Here is a 21,729-nt window from a genome sequence, read left to right as displayed (position 1 = left end):
AGCTAAGGCAAGAAAAACTACCATTCATCGTGGAAGAATGTGTGCAATCTACTTGAACTGTGTTCACTGAATGATTGGCAAGGGAAACATCCTTTGACTGCAAGAGAGATAACAGTTGGTTGTATTGATCCTTTGTGAAAGTCATTGGGGTATCTGAGGTTGGGTCTGGGTCGAGGGAAGTCAGATTTGCAGAGGGGGAAGAAAAGGTGGGATGTTTGGTTTTATTGTGGAGTTTGTGGCCAATGGGATAACCATGAAGTTTATAGCATTTTTCTGCTATATGTCCGGTCATGTGGCAATGGGAGCAAGTAGGGGGTTGAGCATTTCCAGCCTTGAAACAAATATCAAGAGTATGTCCTTGAATTTTGCAGTGGGTGCAAAATGGTCTATCACGTTTGGGTGATTGGATGAATCTTGAAAAAGGTCTGTAGGAATTGGTGGGATATTTGACAGCAAGAGCCATTGTATCTGGTGAGGGGAGGGCAGAAAGCATGAGGTGCTGCATTTCTTGTTGCTGGATCATAGAGAAAATTTTATTGAGAGGAGGCAGGGGATCAAGAAGCATGATTTGGTCTCGGGTAATTTGAAAAGAATCATTTAGACCCATAAGGAATTGAATAACACAATCCCTTTGGTATCTATCAATTAACACAGCTAATTTTCCACAAGTGCAATCGGGTACAGGGTCATAAATGGTAAGTTCATCCCATAGGGTTTTAAGTTTTCCAAAATAAACACTAACAGAATCTAAATCTTGTTGCAAACCTGTGAGTGCCTTCTTAAGTTGGAAAATCTGATGACCATTTTGTTGGGTAAAATGGTCTTTGAGCTCACCCCAAATCTGAGCAGCATTATCAACTAGAACAATGCTGGATTTCAAAGAAGAATTGATGGAATTATGTATCCATGAAACAACAAGGTCATTGCACCTTTCCCATGCATCGAGAAGTGGACTAGCAAGATCAATAGGTTTGGTCAAGGTTCCATTGATGAAACCTATTTTGTTCTTGGCTCGAAGAGCTCGGCACATAGCTCTTGACCAAGTAGTGTAGTTTTCACCAGTGAGAAGGTCTGGAACCAATGGCAAGGAAGGATTATCACCATGGTCAAGACGGTATGGGTTGGTAACGTTATTGAAATCAAGAAGTTGTTTATTGATAGGAGTCTCGTCGTCAGAAGACATAGTGGAAAGGTTTCTCAGTCGCAGGCTCTTGATACCATGTGAGAATAATGATTCAAGCTTGCTAACGAGAGAGAAACCAGAAAATATGCAAAAGGATTATGCGTTGTGTTTTTCATTTACACTGCTGCTACTTTATATACACAGAAACAGAGCAACCTTTCTAACACAAAACAAAAGAATATTCTAGCCTTTCTATCTTACAGCTGTGAAATGTAACAACCTCTAAAATTACATAAGGATACATAACAGATCATCTATGATGAGGACATTGTGGTAAATGTACCATGATATTATTACAAGAACTAATTCTATTTGATAATCCATGTTGCTGCATATCAGAGACGTTGATGTGCCTACCTTCTGCTGCATTTACTTGATCGTGATCCTTGCAAGAGCTGGTACCATGTTGCTCTAATATACAGAACAATCGGTTTTTTGGAACTGTTCCCCCTGAGCTTGGGAAGTTGGTGAACTTGGAGATGCTGTCAGTATTTTCACCTATCCTCTAGTTCGATGATTTATGTATTCAAATAAATAACTTGAACTGCATGGTCCGAACATCCCATTTGGTGGTTGCAGTATTCTCAGTGCTAACTTCCTCACTGGAGACTTGCCAATCGATCTCACTTATCTCACAAACTTAACTGAACTTGGTTGTAAGCCATTTGTATTCTGATACTAATTTTACATGTTTTCTTGGGAAAACACATGTTTAGATGTTACCCAATCTTATTTCTGCCTTGACCAAATGCATTAGGATTAGCAGTAACAACTTCACCGGAAGAATACCTGATTTTTTCTGTAGTTGGATAAATCTTCAGATATTGTATGTATTTTCTTTTTCCAAATAATATCATTTAAATTTCTTCTAGTAGGATTTTCTAATGAAATCTAACAAAAGAGAATTATGCTCTTAATTATAGGGAGATCCAAGCTAGTGGTCTCGCGGGGCCTATTCCTCCAAGCATTTCTTCCTTGAGTAATTTAACTAAGCTGTAAGTTATATAGTCTAAGAGTTCTTCAGTTCTAAAATCTATATGATATCTTCCTTTGTATTCAAATAAATAAGATTTATTGCTTAAGAAAATAACAGTCGGGGGTGATGCAATTTTGTGCAGAAGAATTAATGACTTACTTGGTGAGGGTTCTATATTTCCGAACTTAACTAGCATGACAAAGATGAAAAGATTGTAAGTCATCTTATACCATAAAATTTTAAGAACTGCAGTAACACAAAGTTATAGCAATTTGCTTAGATGATGTTCTTCAACGTTGCAGGATGTTAAGGAGCTGCAATCTATCGGGACAAATTCCGGGCGACATATCAGGATCAATGCCACAACTCGAAACTTTGTAGTTCTTCCATCTCTGTTTTTTTCCTGTTTGCTTATATTGTCATATTGAAATATATGTGTTAATTAGATTTTCTATGGTTCTACATTGTCTCTTTTTTTTTTTTAGCAGTCTGATCCTTTTAGAAAGCAGCTATGTAGGGTTGTATCTGTTTTTTGCTCGGCTCCTATCTGAAGTTATCAATTTCTTCCCATTGTTATTGTATGCACAGCAGCCATGAGATCTACGGTCCTCCTAAGGCCCATTGCCGCATCTGGACGTCAGGAGATATCTATGAACACTGGGCATTATTTTTAAGATGTCTTTTCAGCAATTAATATTGTTTTCATTCGAAAGAAAAGTCTATTAACTTATTTATAGAACATGCATTGTGGTCCGTATGATCTAGTCTTTCATTCTTTAGCGAAAACAATTGTACTCTATATATATATATAGTCTTCGTGATTCTAGCTTTAAAAGTTTGACATTTATGTCTGCTTAATTATAAGGTTTACAAAATTAATCTTTATGCAATTTTATTGTTCTATCTTTAATTAGTACAATTACAACTTTATCGTTGTATCCCTGCAGAGATCTGAGCTTCAATAGATTGGAGGGAAATGTTCCAGAGTTTGATCTTGAAGTAGCATATTTGCAACGCATGTATGTGTTGATTCAAAATACTAAATCTTGCCATATTTAGAGAAATTTAAATAAATAATGATCAAGTACATGACAGGAATTCAAAGATATATCTAGCTATATCAGAGAAGTTCTGTTCTATATATGCCACGTCAGAAAAGATGCAAGAGATTTCACCATAACCAAACAGATCCTTATATATCTATAACTATAGCCTTCCATCTGTCTGTTCTATACAATCATGTATATTAATACATGGTATCGAGCATGAGGCATAGAGGACTTACCGATCCTGTAATTGTGATTCTGTAGAAACCGTAAATACGTACGCGCGTAGGAATATACGTATTACGGAATTATTTTGGTTCATGCTTGTTAAGGACAACACAGTCACCGCACCACTACAGCACCAGACGTCCAGTGCAATTACGTAAATCAGCAAACACGTCTTCATGTGTCCTCTGTACTGCATCTTTGTATAACAAACTCTTGTAACAAATTGCACCCTTTTCACGTTAGAACATTCTAGACTTTGTATAGCATATGCCTATATATAGGCACTGTTTTATAATGCAAAATATACAGAAAAATACAAGGAAGATATTTATCTTCAACTTGGTATCAGAGCACCATAGGACCAACGTCCATGGCTGCTTCTTCTTCTTCCTCTCCTGTTCTTCCCTATCCGAATGTGTCTCATGTTATCTCAGTAAAGCTCACCCCAGAAAACTACCTCTTATGGAAAGCACAACTAGTCCCGTATCTTCGTGGGCAGCGTCTCTACAAATATGTAGATGGTTCCTGCCCTCCTCCAAAGCCCATACTCTCCGATTCTACCCCAAACCCAGCCTATGACTCATGGCTTGAATATGACCAAATGGTCATGTCTGTTCTCATTTCGTCCCTTTCAGAAACTCTTATTGCCCAAGTTGTTGGTTGCAACACTACTCGAGCCGTGTGGCTCTCGCTGGAATCCTCTTTTTCCTCTGTTTCTCAAGCTCGGGTCCTACAAACTCAGTATCAACTAGCCTCCCTCAAAAAGGGTTCTGATTCCATTTCCACCTATTTTCGCAGAGCCAAAACTCTAGCTGATACCTTGGCAGCTGCAGGCCGACCACTACAGCCCTCTGATTTCGTACCATACCTGCTTGTTGGTCTTGGAAGTGACTATGATTCCATGGTATCATCAATCACTACCCGCATTGACCCTATATCACCTGAAGAACTACTCGGCCATCTCTTAGCTCATGAAGCTCGCATGCTTCGCCACTCAGACACTCAAGTTTTTCAAGGAGAAACTTCAGCCAATTTCACTGCAAAATCCCAAAATGCTCCAAGAGGCCGAGGTTACCGTGGAAATCGAAGTAATTCTCGAGGAAGAGGGACTGGCCGTTTCTACTCTCAGCAAGGCCGAGGTAACACTGGAAGCACTTTTTCTGCATCGACTAATAATTCTGTGATCTGTCAGGCGTGCAACCGACATGGTCACTCTGCCCTCAGCTGTTTTCAACGCCTCATTCAAGCTTGCACAGCCTCACAACCAGCTGCAGCACATTTTTCTTCCAGCTATTCTCCTGATACAAGCTGGTATCCGGATACTGCAGCTACCAATCACATCACCAGTGATTTAGCAAACTTGAATTTACATGCTTCTGAGTATCATGGCGATGAACAGCTGCGTGTTGGCGATGGGTCTCCTATACCCATATCTCACACTGGTTCTGCATCCCTTTCTTCCTCTACTTCTCAATTCCTTCTCAACAAAATACTCTGTGTTCCTTCATTTCAGAAAAATTTAATTTCAGTTCGGCAACTCTGTCTAGATAATAATGTCTCACTTGAATTTTTCTCTGATTCTTTTCTCATTAAGGACTGCAACTCGGGGACAATCCTCCTTCAAGGAACAACAAGTAACGGTCTCTACTCCTTCCCGTTCTCGCCTCCATCAGCTCAGACCAGTTCACTTTCAGTTCCTCTATGGCATTCTCGACTTGGCCATCCATCCATCAAGCTCGTTAAATCAATACTCAGTCAACATCACCTCCCATATGATCCTTCTCTAGTACCTGCGTTCTGTGATGCATGTGCAATGGCGAAATCTCATCGAGTCCCAGCTCATACACGGAAACATCGCTCCACAGCACCTTTTCAACTTATTTTCTCTGATTTATGGGGACCTTCCCCACATGTATCCCATGATGGTTTTAAGTTTTACATTAGCTTTGTTGATGACTTTTCCCGATACACATGGTTGTTTCCTCTTAAAACTAAGTCTCAAGCTTTTGATACGTTTGTCAAATTTAAAGCTCATGTCGAACTTCAATTTCACACAAAAATAAAACAATTTCAGTCGGACTGGGGGGGCGAGTTTAGACCATTTTCTGAGTTCTTAGCTTCATGCGGCATTAAACATCGAGTTACATGCCCACATACACACACTCAAAACGGTGTCGTTGAGAGAAAACATCGTCACATCGTCGACACCGGATTAGCGCTTCTAGCTCATGCCTTCCTTCCACTCACATTTTGGAATTATGCCTTCACCCATGCCGTGTATCTAATTAATCTATTACCTTCATCCTCTCTCAATAATTCCTCTCCTCACTTTCTTTTATATAAAACTCAACCTGATTACACTGGTCTACGTGTCTTTGGTGCTGAATGTTGGCCTTTAACCTCGGCATACAATGCAAATAAATTTGCTTTTCGATCAGTCCCATGTGTTTTCCTTGGTCTTAGTTCCTGTCACAAAGGCTTTATATGCTATAATCTTAAGTTGGGCCGAGTCTACATCTCCAAGGATGTTAAGTTTAATGAGTCAAGATTTCCCTTTGCCCATAATCAAAAACCCAACTCTGCTCCTTTTACCACGCATGTTGCTCTACCAATGTTTCCAAAATCCATTTCCCCGCCACCACTGCCTATCTCTATTCTGGGCTCGCCACCATCTTCCTCGCCTATTTCTCATTCTCCATCTCCGTTGCCACCGTCGCCAACTCCTTCGTCTTCCTCTCCCTCTCCAGTGCAATCGTTACCGAGCTCCTCTTTGCCTGATACTCAGCAGCATGCACACTCAATGTTAACTAGATCACGTACCAATACATCTCGACCTCGACAGTTCACAGACGGCACTATCAAATGGCCTCCTCCCCGTGCACATGTCTCTGCCATGAACTCTGTTCCTGAAACTCCATCTTGCTTTACAGTTGCACAGAAACACCAAGAATGGCGTGAAGCAATGGTAAGTGAATTTAACGCACTTCTAGCAAACCAGACGTGGTCTCTCGTCCCTGCTTCTCATGCCACCAATACAGTAACCTGCAAATGGGTTTTTCGAACCAAACGGTTCGCTGACGGCTCCATTGAACGGCGAAAGGCTCGACTGGTCACAAAAGGATATCTTCAACAACCCGGCATCGATTTTGAAGAAACCTTCAGCCCAGTCGTTAAAGCCACGACAGTTCGTCTAGTACTTTCTTTGGCAATCTCAAAACTCTGGCCTATACGGCAATTCGACGTGCAGAATGCGTTTTTGCATGGCCCACTTCAAGAAACTGTTTTCATGTCTCAGCCCCCTGGATTCACTAATCCACAATTTCCATCTCATGTATGCAGGTTACACAAAGCCATTTATGGCCTTCGACAATCCCCACGGGCCTGGTACTCAAAATTAAGCAGTCGCCTGGTGGACCTCGGTTTTACAATTTCTGCAGCCGATCCTTCTTTATTTGTCCGAGAGGTTGCTTCTTCTACATTATTTGTCTTGGTCTATGTCGATGACCTCCTGATCACAGGGTCCTCTACCAAGTGTATCTCGGATCTTGTTGCGGCACTACGCATTGAGTTCCCAATCACAGACCTCGGCAACTTGAAATTTTTTCTGGGAATTGAAGCAACGTTCAACTCTAAAGGCCTACTTCTCACCCAGCAGAAGTATATCAATGACTTGCTTTACAAGACCAACATGCACTTAGCAAAACCTGTAAAAACGCCAATGGCCACCTCTGATAAATTGAGTGCATTTACAGGAAATTTATTTGAAGATCCCACTCTATACCGAAGCACCGTTGGCTCCTTGCAGTACTTATCTTTCACACGGCCCGATCTCGCTTTCGCTGTCAGCAAGGTCTGCCAATTCATGCATGCCCCTCGCCTACCTCACTGGGCAGCAGTTAAGCGTATCCTCCGATACCTTAAACACACGTCCACTCTTGGCCTTCAACTCTCCCCTTCCTCCTCGTTCAACATCACTGCCTTTTCCGATGCCGATTGGGCAGGTTGCCAGGACGATAGAAAATCTACCAGTGGGTTCTGCATTTTCCTCGGCAACAATTTCGTCAGTTGGTCTTCAAAGAAGCAGCCCACCATCGCCAGATCATCCACAGAGGCCAAGTTTAAAGCAGTTGCCAATGCTACTGCAGAAGTCATCTGGTTGCAGCACCTGTGCAGGGACATTGGCGTAAAACATACCAGCGTTCCTCTACTCTACTGTGACAATTTGGGTGCCACCTACCTTTCCTCTAACCCGGTCTTTCATGCACGGACAAAGCACGTCGAAATCGATTTTCACTTTGTCCAAAATCGAGTCCTCAACAAGTCACTGCAAGTGGCCTTCATTTCTGGCAAGGACCAACTTGCCGACGTACTTACCAAACCTCTCTCAGCAGCACGCTTCCAGCAGCTATCTTCAAGTCTACGTCTGCATAATGTGCAGCTTGACTTGAGGGGAGATGTTAAGGACAGCACAGTCACCGCACCACTACAGCACCAGACGTCCAGTGCAATTACGTAAATCAGCAAACACGTCTTCATGCGTCCTCTGTACTGCATTTGTGTATAACAAACACTTGTAACAAATTGCACCCTTTTCACGTTAGAACATTCTAGACTTTGTATAGCATACGCCTATATATAGGCACTGTTTTATAATGCAAAATATACAGAAAAATACAAGGAAGATATTTATCTTCAACTATGCTGCATGTACCATATTATAGAGGTCATTTTACGTTTATTTTCATAAAAAAATATGTTCCCTCTGAATTTCCTTCATTTGGTAACGATTATGAGTCTTGATATTGTTTGTTGGTCCAAGCCTGAATTTTCAAACGTAATATTGAATTAACCAGAGTACGTAAGATTATCTTGCTATTTGAACAGGTTTCTGACAAGCAACTTGCTCGACGGGACAATTCCGGACTGGATCAAACAAAGTGATCATCACCAGTACACAAATTCATCTTAAATTCCACTTCCAATTTGCATGACTTTATTTCTTGAACTTTAATCATTTTTATCTCAAAAAGGTTATTAATGGAAACTGCGTACGCCCATTTGCAGTGAAATAGATCTTTCTTACAATAACTTCTTAGAGAGTTCTATACCAGGTTGTCGAGAAATGCTGTAAGAAAATTTTCGCCATTTTTAATCTTAATTATCTTTAGAGATATCTAGGTTTTCTAGACTGACTAGTTTCTTGTTTCATCAGAAATTTGTTTGAAAGCTTCTCTGGACAGAACTCGTAAGTTTCTAAACTTGTCAACTTAATTACAATAATAACCATCCTGATTTTCTTTTACTATGATTTCGCCAAGCTTTTCCCATTTCCAATATTATAATTTTTCATGAGCTCATGCTACTAATTTCTTGTACTGTGTAACCCAAATATAGATCAATTGGCGGGTGCCCAAACAACCTTCCTTGTTCAAAAGGTATCTATATTACCTTATTACAATCAGATTTTGATCAGACCTATACTTTAATCCAATCGCCAGGCTTTCTTGATCTTTAGAGTAATGCCAGTTATAAACGTGTGCAAGCCTCGTGCAAGTAAACCCCTTTATAAAAAGTTGGTGAGTCTTATAAAAAATAGTAGAATCTAATTAATTCTGCTTTTTATTAAAATACTTGTACAAGACTTACATGTCTTGAACTTCACAGATTATTTTCTAATTCGGGATTGGGCATGACTTTTTAAAGTAAGAACAACAAGAAAAAGCGGGATTGGGTTTTTTTTTTTTTTTTGCAAGCTGTCACACTCTTTATAAAAGGGTTTGCATGATGCTTTTACACCCTATAAGAACTTGTATCTAACAATGAATATATGATGTTTTAAAAGGATGTTGTTCATGTGTAGACTGGAATTCAGTGCATATAAATTGTGGGGGAAAGGAAGTTAGTATTGGAAACATTAACTACGAAGCAGATGATCAGGACCAATCTGCAGGTGCTGCAAACTTTAATCCGGTCACCAGAGAGAAGTACTGGGGAATCAGTTCCACTGGAAATTTCTGGGATGTTAACATGATGAGCAGCTCGATTGCATACATAGCAACAAGGAAGTTGGGAATTCCTGGCTTTTCACAGGATTCTATGGCCATCCAGAAACCTCAAAAAGAGGTGGTAGCTGGGAATTCCTTAAAGAACTTAAACCCCTTGACTCAACACCTTGGCTTTGCAGTGGTGATTTCAATGAAATTACTTGCCAGGCAAAGAAGGTGGGAGGTTCCCCCAGGCCCTATAGACAAATGGAGGTGTTTAGAGAATCTCTTGAGTGGTGTTCCTTGAACAAGATTAGAACAAAAGGTCCTATATTCACGTGGTCAAACAATAGAACTGGACTGAGTCATACCAAAGAGATACTGGATCGTGCCTTGGGAAATCCAGCCTGGTTACATATGTTTAGAGATGCCACCTGTATGGTCATACCTGCAGTCAAGTCAGACCATTCACCCTTGAACATCTGTTTAGACTGCAAATGGAAGACTGGAAACAGCAAGACCCGAATGTTCAGATTTGAGGCTGCATGGAGCTTAAGGGAAGGGTGTGACCAGTCTATTAAGGAAGGGTGGAGAAAGGATGCCCCTGGTGTTAGTAAGACTGCAAGGATGTCTAGCAGACTCAGGAACTGTAGCTCAGCATTGAGAAGATGGAGTTCAAGAGAGAACAGGATAACACCTAATGAGATCAAGGACAAAATGGAAAGGCTTGGGGAATTACAAGATATGGGAAGTGGGGATCAACTGGAACACGTACTTAAGTTACAGAGTGAGATTGAATCAACATTAGCTGAGGAGGACTTAAAGTGGAAGCAAAGAGCAAAACAACACTGGATGAAAATGGGAGACAAAAATACAAAGTTTTACCACCTTCATGCCACCCAAAGAAGGAAGACAAACAGAATTCAGGAAATACTTGACTGCAGAGGTAACTTGGTCACTGGAAAGCAACAAATAGGGTCCATACTCTCCTCCTTCTACACTGAATTATTCACATCCTCGAGACCCTGTGGAATAGAGGAATGCCTAGTAGCTTTGCCTCAAAAAGTCACTTCGGAAATGAACACAGTGCTAACAAGGGTGCTTACTGCAGAGGAGGTTAGAGAAGCTATTTTTCAGATGAATGGTTTGGGTCACCAGGACCAGATGGGTTTCCTGCATTATTCTACCAGACTAAGTGGGAATTGGTTGGAAAGGAGGTATCTGAGTTTGCTCTCAGTATTCTAAATGAAGGGGGACAACTAGAGGAGGTCAATAATACTTTCATTACCCTTATCCCAAAAGTTAAAGATGCCAAATGAGTTGCTGATTTCAGACCTATAAGCTTGTGTAACGTTTCATACAAAGTAGTAGCTAAGGTTATTGCTAACAGACTCAAGAGCATTCTGCCTAACATCATCTCTCAAAACCAGAGTGCTTTTGTTCCAGGTAGAACCATCTCTGACAATATCTTGGTGGCCTATGAAGCTCTCCACTCAATGTCTACAAGGATGCATAGGAAGTCTGGATTTATGGCTTTCAAACTCGATATGAGCAAGGCCTACGACCGTGTGGAGTGGCTTTTCCTTTCTGCAGTAATGGCAAAACTGGGGTTTGATAGGAAGATTATCTCACTGGTGATGGAGTGCATCTCCTCAGTCTCATATTCAATCCTGCTGAATGGTGAACCACAACCTTTTTTCAAGCCAACCCGAGGGCTAAGGCAGGGGGATCCCCTCTCCCCCTACCTCTTCATTCTGTGTGCAGAAGCTTTATCAAACCTACTTCACAAGGCAGAAAGAGAAGGCAGCATCTCTAGTGTACCAGTGGGGAGAGGCCCTATCAAGGTCAGCCACCTCTTCTTTGCGGATGACAGTATGATTTTCTGCAAATCCAACTCCCTAGAATGGAGCAGACTTATGAGGATTCTGAATCTATATGAGAATGCTTCTGGTCAGTTGCTCAACAAGGAAAAGTCATCCATATTTTTTAGTAGGAATACTCTATCAGAAAATAGGCAAACCATCCTGAGAATTGCAGGAATCCCAGCTACTGGCTCTTTTGAGAAGTACCTAGATCTTCCAGCCATGGTGGGGAGAGCTAAAACAACTGCTTTCCATGGACTTATTGATAGGGTTTGGGCTCGGGTTACTAATTGGAAAACCAAATGGCTTTCCATAGCAGGGAAAGAGGTCCTACTCAAATCAGTCCTACAGTCAATTCCCACCTACACGATGGGAATTTTCCTTCTACCTGAATCTATAGTTTGTAGGATGGACCAACTCTTAAGGAAGTTCTGGTGGGGTTTTGATGAGAAGCATACCAAGATTCAGTGGATCAGGTGGGAAAGTTTAGCCAGGGCTAAGGACCAGGGAGGAATGGGATTCAGAAGCTTCAAGAGTTTTAATTTGGCCCTACTAGCAAAACAAGGTTGGAACATTCTAACTAGACCTGAAAACCTGCCTGCCTAAGTTCTGAAACAGAAGTACTATGGTCAAGGGTCTTTTTTAGAAGCTAAAATGGGGTATAGACCTTCACTGGTTTGGAGAAGCCTGATAGTAGGGATTGGGATTCTGAGGGAGGGTCTACTATGGAAGGTGGGCAATGGAGCTAAAATCAGGATATGGGAAGACAGGTGGCTGCCAAGACCTCACTTTCTCTCCTCAAATCCTGACAGAAATGAGAGGCCGACTGAAACTCTAGTGGAGGAGCTAATAGATCCAGTGCTAAGGAAGTGGGATGAAAACACCCTATGCAATCTATTCTCACAAGATACTGTGGATGTTATTAAAACCATTCCTGTCAGCTTAGGTGGTAGAGAGGACCGCTTGGGATGGGGTGGAACCTCAAATGGTATTTTTTCTGTGAGAAGTGCCTACCATCTACACAGGGAAATACATGCAAATCTGGAGGGTGGCACATCAAGGAACTTGAACCGAGAGGGTTTCTGGAAAGATGTGTGGAAAATGAAGCTGCCTAGTGAGGTGAGGATGTTCCTTTGGAGGGCCTGCAGTGAGGCTCTACCTACCTATGGTAATCTGCATGGAAGGAGGATCAGAGAGGACGGGACGTGCCCAGTATGCCATATGCAGGAGGAGACCTCAAGCCATGCACTTTGGGACTGTGAAGCTGCTCGTGATGTATGGGGACAAGCTAGTAGACATATCCAAAAGATGACTGCCAGTGAGCCATGCTTCAGGGAAGTGTGGTCCCAGATGAGAGAGAGATTATCCCAAGCTGATATGGAAGAAGCAGGCATGATAGCTAGACTTATCTGGACTAGAAGAAATGAATTTGTGCATGGGAAAGCTCTCAGACACCCAAACTCAATCATCCAACAAGCAGTAGTTGATCTGAGGTGTTTCAGGGAAGCTCAGAACAAACTATCAGCTGGGAACTCCAGGGGTGGCAGACATCAAGTGAAGTGGATTAAGCCTCCAGAAGGCAAATACAAGCTCAATTGGGATGCTGCCATGGATGTCACGAGGGGTCTAGTGGGAATGGGGGGCATAATCAGAGACTGTAATGGAGAGGTGTTAGCAACTCTAAGAGCCAGAAGGAATCTGTCACTCTCCCCTTTCGAGGCAGAGGCTTATGCTTTGATGTTGGTGGTGCTCTTCAGTAAAGAAGCAGGGTTTATTGATCTAATGCTAGAAGGTGATTCTTCACTGGTGGTAGAGAAGTTGCAAAGCCCAGTCGAAAACTGGAGCACAGGAGGCCTGATGATGGAAGACACTAGAAATGTCCTAAAATCATTCATGTCCTGATCTGTGTGTCATACTAAAAGAGAAGCTAATATGGTGGCACATAAGCTAGCAAAGGATGCCCTTTTAAGTGAGGGTGATCAGTACGATTTAGAGGAGATTCCAGTGTGTGTTAAGCAACTTGTTGCTGTTGAAGCCATGTAATTCTGTTTTCTAGTAATGAAAGAACCAGCCCCTTTTCAAAAAAAAAAAAAAAGATTGCATACATAGCAAATAATGCGTCAATACTTAAAATGAATAGCCCTGAATTATACACAAGCGCACGCCTCTCTCCTCTTTCTCTCACGTATTATGCGCGTTGCTTGGCAAATGGAAATTATACCATCACACTACACTTTGCAGAGATAATAATAAGAGGAAACAGATCTTTTTGCAGTCTTGGAAGACGAATATTTGATATTTATATCCAGGTAATAAATTTAAATCAATATATTTGTTTTGCTGGCATGCACACACACAGACACTTATACATACATACACATATATATAACATATATATATATAATCCAGATTTGAGTTTAATTAATTGTTACAGGATAAACTGGAATTGAAGGATTTTGATATCGAAAATACTGCACGAGGGGTCGACAAAGCTTTGGTTAAGAAAGTTAAAGCAGTCGTGAGTAACAAAGTCTTACATATCCGCTTTCATTGGGCTGGCAAAGGGACAACAGATGCCCCAACAAATGGAACATATGGTCCTCTCATATCGGCTATCTCTATAGAAAATGGTAATAATTTCCAACTTGCTCGATCCACGTACACTTCTAATTAGATTGATGACAAAGGAATAAATAAATGGAAAATTCACAGCTTGATAGAGTGGAGGTCGTGAACTCTTGATTATTTGCTCTTAAAACTAGGTACTCGAAACCAGGCTAATCTGCCAGTAAATGATTTAACTCTTGATCTTTAAATTTAGCGGCGTTACTCTGATACGTACTAATTTGTCTTTGAACCATTCATTTTTCCTTGGGTCGCTCCACCTAGCTATAAGGTTCTGTATGGTGCTGCATCATGTGTGTGTGTATGTTCATATTCCAGAATGCAACCTTATAATCTCTTTCCTCGACCATTTGTTCTATTCTGCAGATCATAATCCCGGCCTTGATGATGTCAAAACCACGATATTCATTCTAACTGGAGCTTTAGTAATATCGGTGCTGTTATTCATTTTAGGCATTCTTTGGGGAAAAGGCTGCATAGGAAGAAGGATATCGAGGGAAAAAGGTAATTACGTGCATGTTTTATATAAATTAGATAGGCTTTTTATTATTTTGTTTTCTTCTTCAACTATTGTAAATTTGCATGAGTTGACTTGAGACGAACTTGTACAGCGATTTTGCAAGGGCTCATGTATTCATTCATGCAATTCCTACCTTTTGTTATGGAACATTTTTCCCCACTTGAAAAATCTGCCCATGAAACACCGGCTTATCCATATTATAACTATAATTCCCTAAATATATAAACATCTTTTTGAAACCCTAATCTAATGCTGCCACTTTCTCTTTACTCCTTTCCTCTCCTTTCTCTCTCTTCTTTTCTTCTTTTTGTTCTTTTTTCTCTATTCTTCTCTTCCTCTTCTTTTTTAATCTTTTACAGATACTAAATCTGTTCTAATTATTCTTATTCTTCTTCTTTCTTATATCTCGGTCGCCATTTTACAAAGCTCTAATCTTCTTTCTTCTGTAGGTTCGACATGTAAAGGGGATTTATCTATATGTTTTGTTAAGAAACAGAATGTGGGAAATATTTCTCTTGTTTATTCATTGATTTCATACACGTATATAAAGCTTGAGTGAAATAATGTATACATTGAAAGAAAAAAGATTTGCTGTACAAAGAATGTGTAATGGCTAATTAGCTAAAAACATGGGATTCGTGGAATTGTGGAATCTTGCAGGGATGAGGGAAGTTTGATTTGGTAATAGTTTTTTCAGAGCTGATCTATACATTCTGTTGGTTTTATTGATTATAATTTTTTTTGCCTTGATTTGATTAGAACCAAGCTAATCTCGAATAGAAGAAAAAAGAAAGATTTTTCTTTCAAGCAAACATACACCTACGTTTCTGTGTGTTGATTTTCTTGTTTTAAAGGTAATTTTATAAAATAAATTATATGAAAATTAGTATTTAGCCCCCCTTAGATTATTTTTGTAACTTAGCCCCCCAAACTAGATTTTCTGATTCCGCCCCTGGTTGTGATATTGATTTTAGGCATATATGTGGACGGTGACAAATCCATTTGCCCTTTCAATGAGGATAGATGAAGTGCGCAAATGACGGGGATGAATGGCAGGGGGTTAAATAACCTCCCCGCCTTGGCGGGGTTAGGGTGTGGGGAGGGTAGCTACCTGTCCATATAAGACAAGAAGTAGCCCTAGTTATCACAATCATCCCATTTCAGTGCTGCACCACCACATGACAATGTTACTAGGTTGGTTTAGATATAATTTTTAATGACTAAATGAAAGGACTAGTTATATATCTACGCTTATACTCCAAAAGCATTGATCAAGATTAGGGTTGAAATTTCTTGGATTTGTTCTAAAGCTTAGCCCCTCAAACTAATATAAAACCTTGCACTCATGCTTCTGATCTCTGTCATAGTTCATATCCATATAATGTGGGACTTAATCAATCCGGGACATTACAAATCAAATATATATATATATAGCAACTCATAGAGTGAGAGGAAAGATATTGCAAGTTTCAAATTTGAAATGACCTCAAAGTCACAAGAGAATTACTTTTCTTGTATTACTATTCTTTTATGATGTAAAATGATCTAAGACCAAGAATCAAAAGGCACATAAGGAAATGCAACCATTAGATTATCTCTTTCACATAATTTAGGATCATCCCTTACAATTCTTTGCCTAAATTCTAGGGTATAACTCAAAGATATATATATATATATGTATATATATACCCAAGATAGAGCCTACAACCTTTAAGATAGCCTCACAAATTAACCCACTTGGGCAATAATGAATGTTGAACTCACATGTTGTACATTTTCTATACCTATTTGAGTTCAGGCTGAGAATTCAAAGAATCTCAATTCCTTTTACGTCCTGGCTTTGAATTTGTGCAATAATTGTGGTTGTTGAGCAGGATGTAATAAATATAATGAAACAACATAGAGTTTAAGAAGTTGATCATCTAGACTACATACGGTGCCATGGCACTACATGCATTTGGTCTCATTCTCTCTTATGTCATCTAACTAGTCAGAAGGCACAAAATAAATAGAAATGAAATATCATTCCGGCTCATTTATAAGATACAATCTTATCACTAGCCTCACCATTTTCGTTCCTTTCACAGATTTGAGAGGATTAGATCTGCAAATAGGTTTTTTCACTTACAGGCAAATCAAAGCTGCCACTAACAACTTTGATGCTTCAAACAAGATTGGAGAAGGTGGTTTTGGATCCGTGTACAAGGTATTCAAAAACATAATACTTCATGCATTTAGGTTTTTAATAAAATTTTTCTTATCTATCCATGATACATAGCTAAAGACATATCTCATCAGTATATATCAAGTACATACTTAAATATGCATTTTTTTCCCTTTAAAATGCAAGGTATACTATTAGATGGTACCATAATTGCAGTTAAGAAACTTTCTTCAAAATCAAGTCAAGGAAATCGTGAATTTGTGAATGAAATAGGCATGATATCTTCTTTACAACACCCAAATGTTGTTAGATTGTATGGAGCTTGTGTTGAAGGAAGTCAAATGTTCTTGGTATATGAATACATGGAAAACAATAATCTGGCTCGTCCTTTGTTTGGTATGCTTAATGTTTTTATTAAGTATTTTATGTTGAATAAGGATAGGAACCTAACACTATAGATTGCTTTATGCTAAGAACCAAGTTGGTCCTGAATTCCCCCATTCGACTTTTTACAAAAACAAAAAATGCAGGTCCAGAGAAATACCAATTAAAATTGGATTGGCCTACACGGCAAAAAATATGTGTTGGCATTGCAAGAGGCCTGGCTTTCTTGCATGAGGAATCAACATTGAGAATTGTTCACAGAGACATTAAAACTACAAATGTGCTATTGGATTCAAACCTTAACCCAAAGATTTCTGACTTTGGTCTGGCCAAGCTCAATGAAGAGGAAAGCACCCATATCAGTACCCGAGTTGCTGGAACCATGTAAGCTATATCTTTTCTTCTATTCTTCAAATTTGAGCATATTTTTGTTCTATTTTTGTGTTTCTATTTTTCCTCCACAGGGATTAATTAGGAGATAATTAGGAATAACTATTGATCTCCATCATTTAAAGGTTCTTCATATTAGAGATGTTCTTATTATATATGGAAAGTGCTATAGAAACTCTAGGACTCGGTATTTGGTAGAAACTTTAATGTGTTAGTTGTCTATATTTGCAACACAAGAATGGTTGCTGAGAAATTTATAGCTATAGGAGTTATCAATCCGTATTCATGATTGATTGCGAGTAGTCTTAACGTAAAACATGTTTAAGCAGTCTTCTAAGGTTCTTTTTAGAGAGAGAGAGATGGAGAGAGAGCTATCTATTCAACCATTAACATGACTTTTAACCCAAAACGTTGACCTAGTATAGTTGAATGACAGAAAAATAAAAGCATGTGTTCAAATATTCTATTATAATACACAATCTGATTTCCTATGTTGTGGTTATTACCATTTAAGGGGACAAGAAATTCTAGAAATCTAACAAAATCCACTGCACTGACAACCCCCAACAAATGGAACTTGAGCTGGATGCCTGGACAACTTGTCTAATAGTTATTAACATTCCACCAACAACAAAACTCTCATATAATGAAGATTACACTCTATTCTCATTGCCTTACTGTTTGCATAATTGCATTCTAAATAAAAAAGAAACAATGTGATTTTGTAACTAAATTTTTGTAGATGTTGGGTTTTGTGAAGATCATAACTAATTCATATATACTATGAAATATTAATCATAATAATGCAATCTTTGTCATGCAGAGGATAGATGGCACCAGAATATGCATTACGGGGTTATTTAACATATCAAGCAGATGTCTACAGTTTTGGGATTGTTTCGTTGGAAATTGTTGCAGGGAAGAGCAACATGAAATTTCGACCAAATGAAAGTTGTGTATGTCTTCTTGATTGGGTAAGATTTATCAGTAGTCATTCCATGCACCAAAACTAGTCATCTTGATGGTGATCTATTGGTTCAAAACAAACTAAACAAGACTGAAACAATGTGTTGTGTACGATTGCCTACTTCATAATTCTCATCTATTGATTTGCTAAGATATCATTTCCATCATTTCATGTGTGCATATTTCAGGCTCTTGTTCTGCAACAAAAGAGTAATCTAGTGGAGCTAGTGGATCCAAACTTAGGCTCTGAGTTCAACATGGAGGAGGCAATTAGAATGATCAAACTAGCTTTACTATGTACAAATCCATCTCCAACTCTTAGACCCACAATGTCCGTAGTAGTATGCATGCTTGAAGGTCAAACAGTTGTTGATGAAGTTATGATGGGTCCAAGCAAATATGGAGACGAATTCAAGTTTAAAGCTTTAGGAGAGCAATTCAATCAGATCCAACATGAATCGATGGACTCAATTAGAGCTAAGAGCCATATTCGTTCAATAGATTCAACATGGACGGGAACTTCTTCTACATTTTCCCAGGATCTTTATGATCCACATTATCTTGATACTCAGTAATTGTAGCAAAATATTTTCTCCCTCATGCAAAATGCTTTTTGAAATAAATTAATAACTATTTGCTTCAGCAATTAATAGAGCTAAGGAACATCTACTAATTTCATTATAACTGAAAATATAAAGATAAACATATATATAGCTAGCTTGCTGTGTGGCATCAAAAAAATAATATATAACTTTGTTGTTAAGAGAAGCCCAGAAGTTATAACTTTACTGCCAATGGCCAATGATAACTACTTTTACTTTTCTAGAGAGTATAAGATGGGTAATATATTTATATATCTATCTGAAAAATTCTAGTTATCATCCTCTACATCACACACTAATATGTGATTTATCATTTTTACCCTTCTATTTAGACACACACATATTGATGTGTAAATATATGTGTTTAAATATAAAGACAAAAATAAAAAATCACATATTGGTATATGGTATGTGGATGATAAGTAACATTACTCTATCTATCTATATAGTTAATGAAGTAGTTGAAATATCATGAAGAATATTTAGAACAGAAGAGTGTTGGTATAATAACAAAGCTACAACTATAATACATGTCCCCTTCAACTGTTTTATCATTAGGAAATGGACAAGCATGAAGGAGTTGCATCTAAAAACACTTGATACTCACCGATCACATAGCTTCCTTCTATGTCTCGTAATGACTTTAATTTAATCTTGTTGAGCATGGTTTACACATCTTTCATATTAACTCTTTATTCAGGTAATTCCACACAACAATCCAAAGCCAATCTCATAACTAAAGACATCAACTCCTCCACAGCAGCATAATCTAATCTTTTGTTTTCTAATAAGTTGGTATCAATGATATCCATTGTTGAAATGGGTAATGACTTTACTCCATGCTTTAAGCTCATTTCTCCAATACAAATGTCATTTGTAGGTTTATTTATTGTGAAAGTTTCCATCAGTAGAATGCCATAGCTATACACAACGCTTCTTGTAGAAATAATTACTTCCAATCCATACTCGAGATGTAATGTTACAACTTATTGCGAGCACTTGCTTTCCCATTTCCTAATAGTGAATGAGAAATTTGAAACAGAAAATGAAAAAAATGCAATATCAATTTACTTAGTTGTGTATAAGTAGTAGAATGATGAGTAGAATGATGAATATACGAGGTTAAGAGTAGTACATCTATAAACGTACCTAGTGCCATATCCTCAAAAGTAGAAAGAGTCATGGTTGTTATCATGGAATCCCCATCACTTAAGAGCTTTGTCATGCCAAAATCAGCAACATGTGCAACCATATCTTCCATCTGTAAAACTTTTATAGGCTTCAAGTCACAATGAACAATAGCACTTGAATAACCAAGTGTTTTGGGAATTAATCCTGAGAATGAGTTATTAGAAAAATCTATTATAATGAGATGTGAAGAATTGGAGATAGAGTTGAGAATCATTCCACTCAGTGCATTTATCCCAAGAACAATCCCTTGAAGATTTGGAAGAAAAAGACCTATATTTGGTGGAAGATTGTTTGAAAGGTTATTTACTACCAATCTGATAACTTGTATTGTTGAGATATTGAAGATTTGGAATGGAATCGGACCAACAAAATGGTTGTTTTGTGAAATAAAAAAACAATTAGGTTGCCCAAATTACTAGTTTGACTTGGTATTAGACCTCTCTGGATATGAATAATCAATAAAAAGTCATAAACGTTATTACATTTCTAAACTATACATAAGCAAGACTTCAAAGAGCTAACTATTCATGACCCCGAATGGTCTATTTACAAGTAAGAAAACAATCAAGACATGAAATACTATGGAGGTAGATCAAATGATCTAGGTGTTGAGTTGGCCACATTTATTGATTGAGCTAGCATTGAGTGGGTTGATTATGTAGGCCATAATACTTCACAAGTGGTTGTAATTGTTTGAAATGGCGCCATTTTGCCCATGGGAATTACGACTAATCCCCTCTCCTTCTTTGTAACGCCCGTCCTTGTGGTGGGACTTTTAGAAAATGATTTTAAGAAAGAGACGAGAATTGCCATTCATTTTAAAACTTTTTCATTTCCTACCCAAGATACAAAAGACACCAAGTTTAAAAATAAAACATGTTTATTAAATTAAAGAGATTTATAGCGGAAAACATTAAACTTTAAAATGAAAAGTCTTTCATACAAAAGATCATGCCTAAGCTTCCGTGCTCTTCCCCTTTGAGCCATGTCTGTCCTAACGCCTTCTGCTCATTTTGTTCCTGGGAGGGGCATATATTAAAACTAAAATGAGTCGATGACTCATAAACATTACTTTATACAGTAAAACTATACTAACATAGGTTTTCATTCATGCATTCATCACTCCATACATACTATACATAAGACATATGTTAATTTAAAACATTACGAAGTGAGGTTTTTCTTAAAAAGGGCTTTCTTTAGTAAAACATTTTCCCTTGTCTCGTGCCTTCATTTCTTAAAGAGTCTGAGCACACATATATTTTCTTATCACTTTCTTTTGATCAGTACAGACTGTTACGCCCCGTGTGTAAGGGTTAGCAAGCATTGTAATCTGCCCATTCATTAATTCATATGACCGTTACGTATTTTCATACATTAAAACATTCACTCATTCAGTCACTGTAGGTGAGAGTTACCACTATCCCTGCTTACCACCATCCCTACAGCTCGCACTATAGGCAGGAATCACAGGTGGGACTTACCACCATCCCTAGAACTCCTTTTTTTTCCTTCATTCTTTTCAGTCCATTCATTCATAAACATCATTTAAAGCATGGGCTTAAATATTATCTTTCAAGGCATTGTTTAAAACGTTAATTCATGACA

The 21,729-nt window shown here is 38.6% G+C and overlaps 1 pseudogene; it reads left to right on the top strand.

The window, feature by feature from the left end:
* The first annotated feature begins 1,899 nt into the window (after positions 1-1,899).
* On the top strand, positions 1,900-18,974 carry LOC122278460 (annotated as a pseudogene).
* Positions 18,975-21,729: the final 2,755 nt, after the last annotated feature.

Source organism: Carya illinoinensis, chromosome 10 (assembly GCF_018687715.1).
Source record: "Carya illinoinensis cultivar Pawnee chromosome 10, C.illinoinensisPawnee_v1, whole genome shotgun sequence".
NCBI classification, from domain to species: Eukaryota; Viridiplantae; Streptophyta; class Magnoliopsida; order Fagales; family Juglandaceae; genus Carya; species Carya illinoinensis.
This window is presented reverse-complemented; position numbering and strand designations above follow the sequence as displayed.